At 28.0% G+C, this 12,731-nt stretch overlaps 1 protein-coding gene across 22 annotated transcripts in view; it reads left to right on the top strand.

Annotated features, from left to right (window-relative positions):
- LOC122273057 (uncharacterized) overlaps positions 1–9,702 on the top strand; it is a 40,661-nt gene extending 30,959 nt beyond the window's left edge. For 17 of the 22 annotated variants that reach the window (XM_087167073.1, XM_087167072.1, XM_087167069.1 and 14 more), the window contains 4 exons: positions 702–809; positions 2,152–2,231; positions 4,580–4,706; positions 5,479–6,385. The gene's annotated coding sequence lies outside the window, so the exon portion shown is untranslated. Of the gene's footprint in view, positions 1–701; positions 810–2,151; positions 2,232–4,579; positions 4,707–4,806; positions 4,844–5,478; positions 6,386–8,149 lie in introns of those variants that run through there. The other 5 variants (XM_087167066.1, XM_087167070.1, XM_087167067.1 and 2 more) reach the window with 5 other exon arrangements.
- Positions 9,703–12,731: the final 3,029 nt, after the last annotated feature.

Raw genomic sequence — 12,731 nt, 5'->3', positions numbered from 1 at the left:
CCTCTCCTAGACAGCAATTAAGTAGTTTGCTTTGCATAAAAGCTACCTTATTGTTGGTACAAGTTCTTCAGTTTAATTTGGATCTTTTGTTATGTTTTTTATTATTATTAATTAAGTATAAAATCTATGGCTTTAAAAATATTTTTTATTTTTCGCTTTCTTTATCAAGTAATAAAAAATCAATAGAATAAAACTAAAATTTAGCTTTTATCAATCAAAAAAGGAAGAAGAAAAATATTTATTAATGTATTTTGTTTTTGTAGGTGTAGTGCCTTTCCTTTCTAACTTATCTCTTGTTTGTATTACTACAGGGTTCCCACAGTCCTTAAAATCTTTAAAAATTGCTCAATTTTTATTTTGGAAAATAAGGGCCCTTAAACGAACTTAATTTTGATACATTGGTTTTTAAAGTCCTTAAATTTTCAGCATCAGTATAGTTCATAGAAACAATTTTTCAAAACAAAAAGTCGTTTTTTTATCGCTTAGAATTAAACCAACAATCAAGGGTAAAACATTTTAGAGAGACAAAAAGGAATATGACAAAAAGGAATGCACTCACACATGAGAGACAAAAGGGAATTTATGAGAGACAAAAAGGAATGCACTCACACATAAGACATCTTGTATGGATTAGCAGTTCCATTTTGTTGATGTTTATTAATTTTCTTTTCCTATTTTAAAATTATCAATATTTTTTTTAGACTTTAAAAGCCCTTAACTGTGCAAGAGTGTGTTTCTTCCTCTGAAGATGAGAGTAAAAGGGATTTCCTCTCTGTTTCATGCATTGGGAAAAATTCTTTCCTCCAAGCGTAAGTTCATTTCATGTGGGATTCACTATTGTGCTAAATAACTTAGAGTTTATTTTGCTTAGGTGACCCCTCAAAGAAGTCAAATCACAATGTACTTCCTACTCATCTGAAAATGTTTGAGAAGGATCCTCTAATCCTCATGTAAACAATTTAGAAATAAATACTGCACTTATTTAAATCTAAACTGCTGTCAAGCCACACTCCCAAGGTTTCAAGATGTTTTGTTCCACATAAAAAATTGTGTAATCCAGCAAACCGAAGACTCTCCATGTAGTAAATGGTGACTGGTGCATGTTTAATCTGCCGAGTCACAACATCCTCCATGTCCCCATAACATTTTATGCCTCTGGGAGTACTGAGTAGGAGATTGATCGTTCTCTGGTTTAGGTCAAAGTTATAATCTGTGAATGAATGAAAGATTATAGGAATGGATCCGCTTTAAATAGATGTGACTTATGGGTGTTTCAGAAGTCGAATTCTTGGGCATAGATGGCGCCAATGGAAACATAAACAAGAAAAATCTCACCTCGGTGCCTTAATAGACAACTGCAACAACAAAATATTTTTTTTTAAATTTTTAAATGTGGACTATTAAGAAGTGAATAATTCATTTTTTTTGCCAGCATTAAAAACTTTCAATACGTATATGAATCTTTAATTGCTCAAACTGTCAGAATTGTATTCTGAAAATGATTTGTCATCTCCCACTGTGACATCTGATTTCAAACTTTTGCTAGTATTTTCTTACACGATGTCATCTTTTGTGATATACAATGCATTTGTTATGTGAGGTTTTTGTAAAAACAATGTATTATAGTCTAATTGGATACTTTTCTCACCCAACAGCTATCCATTCTGAATTTTTGACTTGTAAATTCTAAGCTTCTGTCGAATATATAGGTACTTAACTATGAAGTAGAAAGTTGATATGGTGACCGTGTGGTCTAAATGAAATTGCACTTCTGAACATGAAGTCGCTGCATCGTAAATACACAGAATTACAGCAACTCTTAAATGCAGAACTTATTTTTACAAAAACATCATTCTTCTATCTACTTTATTCTGCATTTTTAATTTCTCTTCTAAGCATCCTGTTTATTAAAATACAATTCCACAAAATATCATATGCTCAGAAAGCTCTTAAATCTAAACAATCATAAAATCAAAAAGAATACAAATACCACATCTTTAATCGCCAAAATAATCTATTTATTACTTAACAGAAAGATTAAGTTCAAATTATTTCTCCAATGTTGGCAGATATGCAATGCAGACTCTGTTTAATAATTATCGCTTTAATTCATTTACTGATGTTTTCTAATCTTGTATTGTATTATTTTAGGAATTGTTTGATAAGACATCTGAAGATTTTACTTTGTTTTTGCAAGATATTCCCTTTGTTGGTTAAGCAAAGCTGAATATGTGAGTGCTCTATCACTTTTTTTTAAAAACTGCTAATAATTTAATTAAAACTTTGAGAAATAGTTTTCTCTGGTTTATGTATCTTTTAGTCCACAAATTTGAAGAACCCCCAAAATTATTGTCTTCTGTAAACCGAACACTCTGTTTTTATATTTACATTTGCTCAAACTCATTAGCTTTTCCAAACTTTCCTCTATCAAGCGTTACTCAATTACCCTGTGGCAGAATCATGGTGACATTGTCACAGAACGTTACAGAGCTCTTGCAGAATGAGTTTTCTTTTGAAAAAAAAATTCCTTTTCTTTTCTACAACAATTTACATTTAATATTTGAATCCTGCATTTATATAATCACTTTTTGACTTGCTTAATTTATGCTGGTAGTATCGTAATTCGATGTGTCGGTGTGTAAATAATGTTTTGTTTGTATTTTCAGCAGATGTTGATATTGATTTTCACTTGGATTTTAAATATTCCTATATATTTCAATATGGAAAATTCGAATTGTGCATTAGAGTATTTACTTTTTAAGGCAATAATTCTATCAAATGTTTGGCAGTTATTACTATTAATTTCACCATGATTTTTAAATCTGATATTTTTCATACAATATTTATTACAACAGCCTGATCTTGAAGCAAAGCATGCATTTGAGGAGTACGATTTGCGTGATTTCGTGACTGATCTTTTTTTTGCAATTATACTTCTACGGATTTTATGATTTCTAATTCTTTTTTTTGTTTTTTTTGTTATGATGATTATTTACAGAATGCGAAGAAGGAAATAATTCAACCCCCCCAACAAAATGCGAGAATATAACCCATAATATTAGAATAAATAATTATTCCATGTTCAATTAAAAATTTATATAGTTTTTTTTTAAATATAGTTATCCAGTTTTTTTTTAAGCACAGCTCTTTCATTTTAAATTAGTAACGTATATGTTTGTTATTATTTAAAGTATCTTGCAGAAAGATATTAGTGCTTGAGAGTTCTGTCACAGATTGCTCGATAAAGTTCTGCCATGTGGGCTCAATTAGAAAGTAATGCAAAGTTTTCAATACCCAAGGACTCTATTATTGCGGAATTTTTTTAATGTTGTATGTTCATTAAAAAAGCAGAAATTTTCTTTTTAAATTCTTGTTTCTTAATAAATTTGTTTCATGCAAAAGGCTTTATTGGGACATTAAAAAACATTTCTGGGACTGAAAGTCATGAGACACTTGATTTATTTGCAATACTCCACTCTCTCGTTTTGGAATCACTTGTTTCAGTTGAATTTTTTTTTCTGTTCCGTGCAATTTAGTTAAGCAAAATCTCTTGGCAGTATAATTAGGAGTTTTTGAAGTCACATATTCATAAGTCTGAAGATATGCATTATATTTTTCTTTCTTTCTAAAAATTTTCAAATTAGTTTTAGAGCTATTAAATTAAATTTAATCTTTTATTTCTAAAGAAAACTGATCATGTAAAAATTATTATTTCTTTCAGCCTCGTACTCTTTTGTCTGAAGATAAAATGATCTTTTCATTTTTTAGGGGGTCTTGATTAAACATTTTTTTATCATAATTGTGTAGTGAGCCACGTTTAGCAACTAAGTACTGATTCAAATATCTTAAAAAGTCTCAAGCAATTTTCTAAGTAATTTTTGTATATTTTAAATTCGCAAATTTCATTCCGTAGTCTTGGCTATTATTGCCAGTGTCATTTTTAATAAATCTTGTTGTATCTTACAAAATGAAACTTGTGGAAAAATCCTTATCATTTTTAGCTTTCTTTTAAAAAGTAAAAAAATTGCTTGATATTGAAATGAGATGTTTTTCATTAGTTGCCAAATAAAATTCATTCGAAAAATATGAAAAAGATTTTTTTTTAAAATTTTCTGTACATGCGCAATATAAACAAACTACTTTAAATACTCATATCTTGAGCTTATTGAATTATTTTAAATCAATATTTTTGTAAATAGTTTTAAATTTTTCTAAAAATTTGTTTAATTGTACTGAATATTTTTAAAGTTATAGCAAAAAAACATAAGACAAAGAAATTTGTTTTGTATAATCTCCATAAATATTTAAGCTAGGCTTATAAAATTTTATGCTGTTATTACAAACCACTACCAAAATAAGCAATAAAAGCTTCTTAATTGATTTTCTTGCATAGGTGTATAAAAATACTTTTTTTTAAAAATTTATTATCAGTTTCCTAAAATTCTGAAAGCTTTAAACTTTGCTGCGAAGTATAAAAAATCTGATGAACTAAAAAATGATTAAATTACTAAATAATACTCTAAGTATTTCTTGAGAAATTTTAAAAAATATTGTAAGGTAGTGTATATATATATTTCAGAGTCATGACACAATGAATGATTGTATGGTGTCTTTGGCATCTAGATGTCTGTTGTTCAAGTTGTCCTCTGTGAATAATAGGAGATGGAGACCTGCACAAACCTCAGTTTCATGAAAATTTATCAAAGGTATAAATGAAAATTCTTTGCAAAATTAATATCATGCAACTTTATATTTGCTTTCATTTTTTAAATTTTCTTTCTTTTTTTTCTTTTTATCTTACACCAGTGGCGGTAGCAAAAATCTCTGAAATATGCTTTTAGTGGTGAGACTTTATTTTAATAGTTACTTTGTACTTTTTTTTAAAAAAAGGCAAAATTTTAAACCTAAATTGCTTTCAAAGGTATTACCACTTAATAAAAAATATCTTAACTTCTCTGTACTTATGTGAGTAGTTGAAGGTTAATTGTAGTTTTGTAAAATGAATTTTGTTATCTTACTTTTGGTAATAATACAGTCAATGCTTTCTTGCTGTCTAAATTATTATGTTGTGAGTTTTGAAAAATAATACAAATGAAAACATTCATCTCTCTCGAAATAGTTTTTTTCTTGGAAAAAAAATTATAGTTTTATTTTTTCTATTAATAAAACAGACAATATGTTACAGTGCCTCAATTCGAAAACGAACCAAAGCAAATTCCAAAAGCTACTAATTCTTCCATGCTTTATAATTAGTATAAAATTTGTATGGGCATAAATAACATTATTTTTTATAAAGTTTCATTCTGCTCTTTTAAAATAACCTAACAGTTACTATCTATCATAATTCAGCGAGGAAATATTTCTAGGTTTTCATTATTAAGAATTATGATCTATATACCTTGTGAAGGATTTTCTTTTTTTTTTTTTTTTTGAGGAATTTTGTGTTTTGATTATTTTTTATTTATTATTTTTTCCCAGTTTGAAGGACTAGATACATCTGTCTTTACACTCTCAAGAAAATGTTTTATAAGTATTGAAAATGATATCTTCTCAAGCAGCATGCCTCTATTTTGTGTTAAGAAAGAAATTGTGCGCATCATTACAAAGGTTGGTTAGTCCAGGAGTTTTCTTGTCTTCTGGATTTGGTTCAAAATGTACAAGGAAACGTAGTAAAGCATTGATGGTTGTAATCCTGAAATTGGCTTGACTGTTCAATACTGGTTATAAAATAAAATATAAAGTTGTGCTAAAGGTAAATATGTTGAGATAATGCTATCTTTAATGAGAGAAGAGGATTGTACCATTCTTTTACTCAGTACTGTACAGGTCTCAGAATCGTAACTCTTAACACTAAATTTTTCAGCAACTGATTATTTGGAGATATAAAAGTGACAAAAATTATGGCTTTTGAAACAAATCTAAAATAACTTTTTTTTACTCCTTGGAACCATTTTGAAAGCAATACAGAAGAGTATAGACTGTGTAGGAGAACAAAAGAACTTAAACTGAAATGCTGTGAGAAAATATTTTTAGTGATTTAAATGCAGTTGTCAAAAAAGGCAATATGTTTTAGTTCTAATTTAGCCAAAAATTAGAACGTTGATTTCAAATATTCAATAAAATTTTATATTTTTTGCAATGAAATGTAAAATTTAAGTGTCATGTATTTTTTAATTTTGTATATTTGCCAAGGTATTGATTTTTTTTTCTAAATATATACCTAAATAAATTTTTCTATACATATATAGAATTAAGTAATATGTGCATTGTAGAATTCCACTATTTGTGAACGCTAACTTGTATTGAAATCTTTGTTGTTGTACAGTTATACTGTATTGTTTTTATGCAAATTAAATAAATGCAAATCATTTTGCTCTTTCATAAATTATGCATCTTTCTTTCTAAGAAAACAAATATTATTATCTTTATTTCAACGCGCATCCTCACTCAAGAAAAGACTTTCTGATCTTTTTCTCTAGAGTTACATTATTCATACCTCACAAGTCTCCTGTATTTTACGACTATCTCCTGTTTAACTGCATATTCTCAAATTTTTCCATTTTTGTTGAAGAAATTTTTTAAAAAATTTGGCAATAAAATATTTTTTGATGGCAAAAATACTTCTTATTCCTTAACAGATAGTACTAATGCCGGTACTACAGTATAATGATTGTGAATAGTTTAAGTAAAAATATCTTCAGTGGTTGACAGATCATAGGGTAGAGTCCCCTTGCCGTCTAACCGTGGCAGTGTTTTGTGGTTTTCCTCTCCATGTAACGCAAATGCGGGTTAGTTCCATCAAAAAGTCCTCCACAAAGACAAATTTCTCCCAATACTTGATCCAGGAGTTCCTTTGTCTTCTGGATATGGTTCAAAATTATAATTCTATGGAGTTGAACGTTAGTAGTCGTAAACCCAAAAAATTGGGTTGACTGTTAGACGACAATTATAAATTAAAATAGTTTGAAGTAATTATTAATAATGCTTTAAAAAAGTCTTTTTTAGATTAAAATTTATACACATATTTTTTACCTCGCTAAATGTAACTGCTTTCATTATATCCAATTTAAAATTTCTCTTTTTGACTTTGGTTATGCATGATGTAAAACTTTACTAGTAGCCTAAAAAATTTCGCTAGTAAAATCTCAATGATTTCATTTCTCCAATGCTGGCAGGTATGATTATTTCTAATGTAACTTGGTGATTGTTTCATTCACCAAATGTTAGCTAGTTTAGAAAGCTGCATTTTGTTCTTGATACTTAAGAACTATTTTAAATAAATGCTAAATGCTTTATTGCAAACTGTTTCATGCAATCTGTTTTATGCAATGCATTCCTTCATTTAAAAACTCTGATTGGTTATTACTTTTGTATTTTTGATGCTGGCTCTGTACAACTTATATACCAAGCAGCAGAATTTACAGAGTTAATCTGAAGCGCAATCTTCATATTCTTTTATTCAAGAATTCCATTTCTTCATATTCCAAAAATTAGGCATAGTCTAACATATATCAAGCAAAAATTGTACATCAATTAAAAAATGTAGCACTAAGTCATATTTTATGTAAATTTCTGAAATTCTGTAAATAAATAAATAAAAAATTCTTAATTTTTTAAAATTTTATTTAATTTGATAACTTTAAAGGAATTAACGAAAAGTAATTAAAATTTTCAACATAGTTTTCTGTCTGCTGATTTTAATATTTAAAACAAATCTGTGTTTGCTTTAAGAAAATCTTCAGATATGCTTTGAAAATAACTCCTACTCTTACCACAAATAATTTCATCACTCCCTCCAAAAATATTACTCTTTTTTAATTTTGTAACATAAATTTGAAGCAGCATTAAAGTGCAAGGTATATTGAATTATCAGAAAATTTTATTTGACTTTGGTTTATACTAATGACTTTTTTATACTTTGTAGTATTCTGTCAATTCAGTTTTTTAAATTTAATGAGATATAAACATATGTTTAAGGATGTTTTTTTTTTAATTGAAAATTATTCTATATCTTTTTAAAAGGTAGGAAAAACTCTTTTCCGTATCTTTCGATCTTTATTTTCACCATTATTGATACCCATTTTCATCATTATTGATTTCTTACTTTTATTCTTGTAAAATTTTAAATTTTTAACAATTTGTTTTGAAGCGGTATCACAATTGATGAAGGAAACAATGCAAACAAGTCGGATGAAAATGTCAAGATATTGCTTGATAAAGAGATTGTTATAGAAGAATACGACTTTTGAACACAGATTGTTTATTGTGAAATATTTCTATAATGAAGATATTTATTAAATTTTTGATTTCTTTTTTACTTGAATTAAAGTCACTTTATATTAATGACTAAATGTCAATTTAATTGCAAACGAGAGATAATTTTTTTAAACATTTAGTCTAATTGCAGTTTGTTTATATGAGTGTTATGCAGTGCTCATTTTAATTAATCCTTTTAAGTAAAGAAATACAATATTTTTATTGTAAAAAAAAGAATACAAAAGTGATGATTTGTGTCTGGATTTTAAAAAAAGAGGATTTTATACTGTGGAGGTTGAAATTTTTGGATGTCGAAAACTGGTTTTTGACAGTATCACTTGAGATTTTCTTCCAAAGCTGTCTTAAAGCCCATAATACTGTAAGTAATCAAAATATTTTCTGAATGGATTTCCTGTTAATAAAAAAATTAATTTTGTTTCATCTTAGTTTTAAATATTCGTTTAAAAACAACGTTGAATTTTTTAAGAATACATTTATAAATGTACGTTGATGCAGATAAATATTTTTATAAACACTGATAATCTAAACTTGAGAGCTTATAATAATTTTACTAATATATTATAGGCTCTAACTATCATAAGAAAATATTACTAAAACTCGAGAGCTTATAATAGTTTTGAATAATTAAAAAATAGCAGCTACTTTTTACTGTGCCTCAAAGGAAAAAATCTCTACTGCGCACCTGGAAAGTCATGAGAAATCATGGAAAGTAATGAACAAAATTTTTCATAAAATCTTATGATTTTAACTATTTAAAAAAAAAACATGATACGTCATGGATTTAGGTCGCCGAAAAATGTAATTTTTAAAATAGAATTTTCCCAATTTCACAGTGTTTCAATAAAACGAATATCTAAATTTGTAACAAAATCCCCACTCACAGTCATATTTTATTAAAATATAAAATGTTTTTAACCTGTTCTTTAAAAACTAAAGTGTTCTTTCAGAAAATGAAGGAAAGAACGTCATTTCTGGAGTGAATTAATTAACTTTTAAAGTTATGTGATTTCAGAATTTTTTTTTACTTATTTTTTTTATTTTATCAATTTAAAATTCTAGTTTAAGCTTTTTAGATAACACTTTTAAGAAGAAATAAAACAACTTTAAATAACAACATATATCTGACTGTATTTAGTTATTTGCTTTCGTATTTTTTTCCAGCTATTTTATTGCTGCAACTCTTTCTTTACTCTGTTTTTTAAGTTTAAAATCTATTAATATGAAAATGCAGAGTATAACAGTTTTAGTTATACCTATCATTTCAATTAATGTTATTACAATGCTTTTTCAAATTTATGGTTGTGTTTTTGTCGGCGAAAATTGTAACTTCAATTGTAAGTAAAGAAAAATTCTTGGAAAGTCATGGATTTGAAAATCTAAAATGTAGCAGATACCCTGTATTTAAAAAAAAATTTCTGTCTGTTATGCCTTTTGCCTTTGTTTTAACTGTAGATAGTCCCGGTGGCTCAGTGGTAAAGTTGCACTCTTATTCTTAGGTCCAGAGTTCTTGCTTCGGACCAGGCAAGGTTGACACAGCCTTTCATCCATTCAGTGGGTCAATAAAATGGCAGGGATAACACAAAAAACCTAAAATTTTCAGGGAATTTTATTTTGACTCTAATTGTCAGGGAAAGTTGTAATTTTTTACAAAATACCTGGAAAAATTCTTCAACATACCTGGTAATAGATCAGTCTTAGAATTGTTAGTAACAGTAATCAGTTATCGAGATTCGAGTTAATTTTAGCATCTAGTAGAGTCATTTTATAAAGTATGTCTATATTAAAAGGACTATATTAAAGTATGTCTAAACTGGAATTCTTTTTTTAGAGAAACTTTTCTATATTTCCATTCTCATTCGATTATATGTTTTTACTCACATAATCTAATATTTGACATTACAAATAAATAAAAAATTTAAAATTTTCGGATGAAAAATTGCATAGTATGATAAAATATGGTTTGGATTTCCATTGAAATTTACTTAGTATACTTGGAAAAGTCAGGGAATTTTTTTTCTTCAGAAATTGAGTGGGAGGCCTGCTGCAAAATAGGTTTAATTATGTTCAAAAAGTAGAAAAAAATCACAAGATAGTATCATTTATGTTAAAAAATAAAAAGTTTTTACTCGCAATAATTAGTTTTTTTCCCCCCTCTCTTAAAAAGTTTTTTACTGGTAGACCACAGTTTTCATGTAAACTTTTGAGTTAAATAATTCTGCTATCTATTACAGTTATTTGTTGCAAAAATGTAACATTTTAGCCAAACTTGCATGTTTTATTCCTCTTCCAATGATATTGTTTTGGTCACAAAATCTAGTATTTGGCACTACAAATAAAAAATAAAATCGTTTCTGATGAAAAATTTTCACTGATTTTTTATTTTTCACTGAATTTTTCCTGAAATACCTGGAAAAGTCAGGGAATTTTTTTCCTTCTGAAATTGAGTGGGAACCTTGAATGAGTACCAAACATTGGGGATTTCCACACTTGGTTGATCACCCAATATTTGCTCTGGCACTCCAGAGCCTAGAGTCACAAAAACTTGTATGGGCTCAGTAGGCTTTAACCCTTCATAGGCTGCTGCATGTGTAGAATTTAAAATAAAAAACTTTTTATTTCAAGTGTTCAAATGAACTCAAATGTTTTGTACTAAATATGATTTGAAGGCATGTATCAACATTTGCTAATAGTTTAAATAATGCATTAGTTTAGCTTTACAAGTTATCTTTTTTCATTTTTTTAATATTACTTTAAAATTGTGAAAATAACTTTCTCCTTGCTACATTCATCAGGAAAATAAGCAGAATGAATAATTAAAGAATAAAAATAAATGAATCGTGCCAAGAGATTTATTTGAAAATTAACACCAAGCATTGTTCTTCACTGCATTATAGTTCAAGTATAAGAGCAAAGCATTCATACAACAGCCCATTGTATGCCAAGAGGGTGGTGAAGGTTAGGGCTCCGGAATCTCATGACAAACATAGACCTGTCAACATCTCTGGCTTTTAGTCAGAGATTTTTCTTAAATATTTATAGGGGTAACAGAATTTCTGTTTCAACATTTGGATTAAAAAGATTTTGAGCAACACTTTATGTGAATAGTTACAAGGTATATATATATATATATATAGCATAATAAATAAATACAAAAAGAAGAAAAACAATAAGTTTTATTTGATGCGCTTAAGCTGCAAGTAAATAGAACTCATAAAATAAGTTCAAAATCTGGAGAAAACATGAAAAAAAATTACAGAACAATGAAAAAAGGGGAAAAAAATAATAATAAAATTCTAAAGGAAAAAAATTAAGAAAAATCCGGAAAATGAAAGAAATAATCTTTTCATCAGCTCACACGATTATGACTGCAAAAAGGAGTGCTTTCTAATATTGTATAAATATAGCCAAAGCAAAATATATCAATACAATAGTGTGAATCATATATATTTTTTTCTCCAGATTTTTATTATTATCTTTTTTTCTTTTTCCCTATTTTCATTGACCTGTAATTTTTCACAGTGTATTAAAGGTAAGTAAACAACATTTTTTTAAATTTATTTTTTTCTTTGTATGCAGTCAAATTTCGAGATCGTTAAAAGTGTGCCGCGACAAAATTACTGGTTTAGAGTCTTAAGCCTGATGATCAGCTTGCTTGATTCTTGCGTTGCTCTGATTGCAGTTAGTTTTTATCAATATATTTCCATATCAGGGAACCTATATATAGCAGGGCTCGAAAAAACTCAAAAATTTTACCCGTCCCCGAGGACGGCTTGTAAAACAATGTACCCGTCCTTCTTTGAAACTAACCCGTCGCTTCTAAATAAATAAAAATATAATTTTCTCTTATTTATTACAAATATTTATATAAATTGCACAATGAATTAGTAGTTACTTGGATTACAATTACTAGGATTGCATTATACAGTAATAAAAGGAATACTAGGTTACTAATAGGAACCTAGTATTTCTTTTATAAAATAATTTATTTCTTTTATGAAATAATTTATTTCTTTAATGAAATAATTTAAATGACAATGTATCCGAGGATACTGCGTTTTTTAAATGAATCAAATATGACGTCTGCCAGTTCCGCAATCAAGCTAATGATTTACAGAGGTTTCTGCACAAAAATCTGAAAGGGGTTTTCCATTTAGGTAGATGTACATAATTGCGTTTCTTGTTTAAGACCAGTACGTAATGCTTATTTTTTGCAAGTTCATTGCTGAAAAGTCCTTTTCAACCGCCGCAGTACGGGAGACAGAGAAAACATCAATTCCACCATGCTCAGTATGTTGCTTTATTTCTAGATTAGAGGGTCATTTTAGAAGTGAGGCGCTAGACTCTTGTAAGATAACAAAAATTGAAAATGTATCACCACTCATTGAAATGCATAACGGGAAAATGGCCGTCCGCGCGGACGTCGGATTCAAGAAATTCGTTGTCCGCGGGGAATT

The sequence above is a fragment of the Parasteatoda tepidariorum genome, chromosome 7 (genome assembly GCF_982258835.1).
Source record: "Parasteatoda tepidariorum strain Cologne lab strain chromosome 7, Ptep-v5.0, whole genome shotgun sequence".
Classification (NCBI taxonomy): Eukaryota; Metazoa; Arthropoda; class Arachnida; order Araneae; family Theridiidae; genus Parasteatoda; species Parasteatoda tepidariorum.
This window is presented reverse-complemented; position numbering and strand designations above follow the sequence as displayed.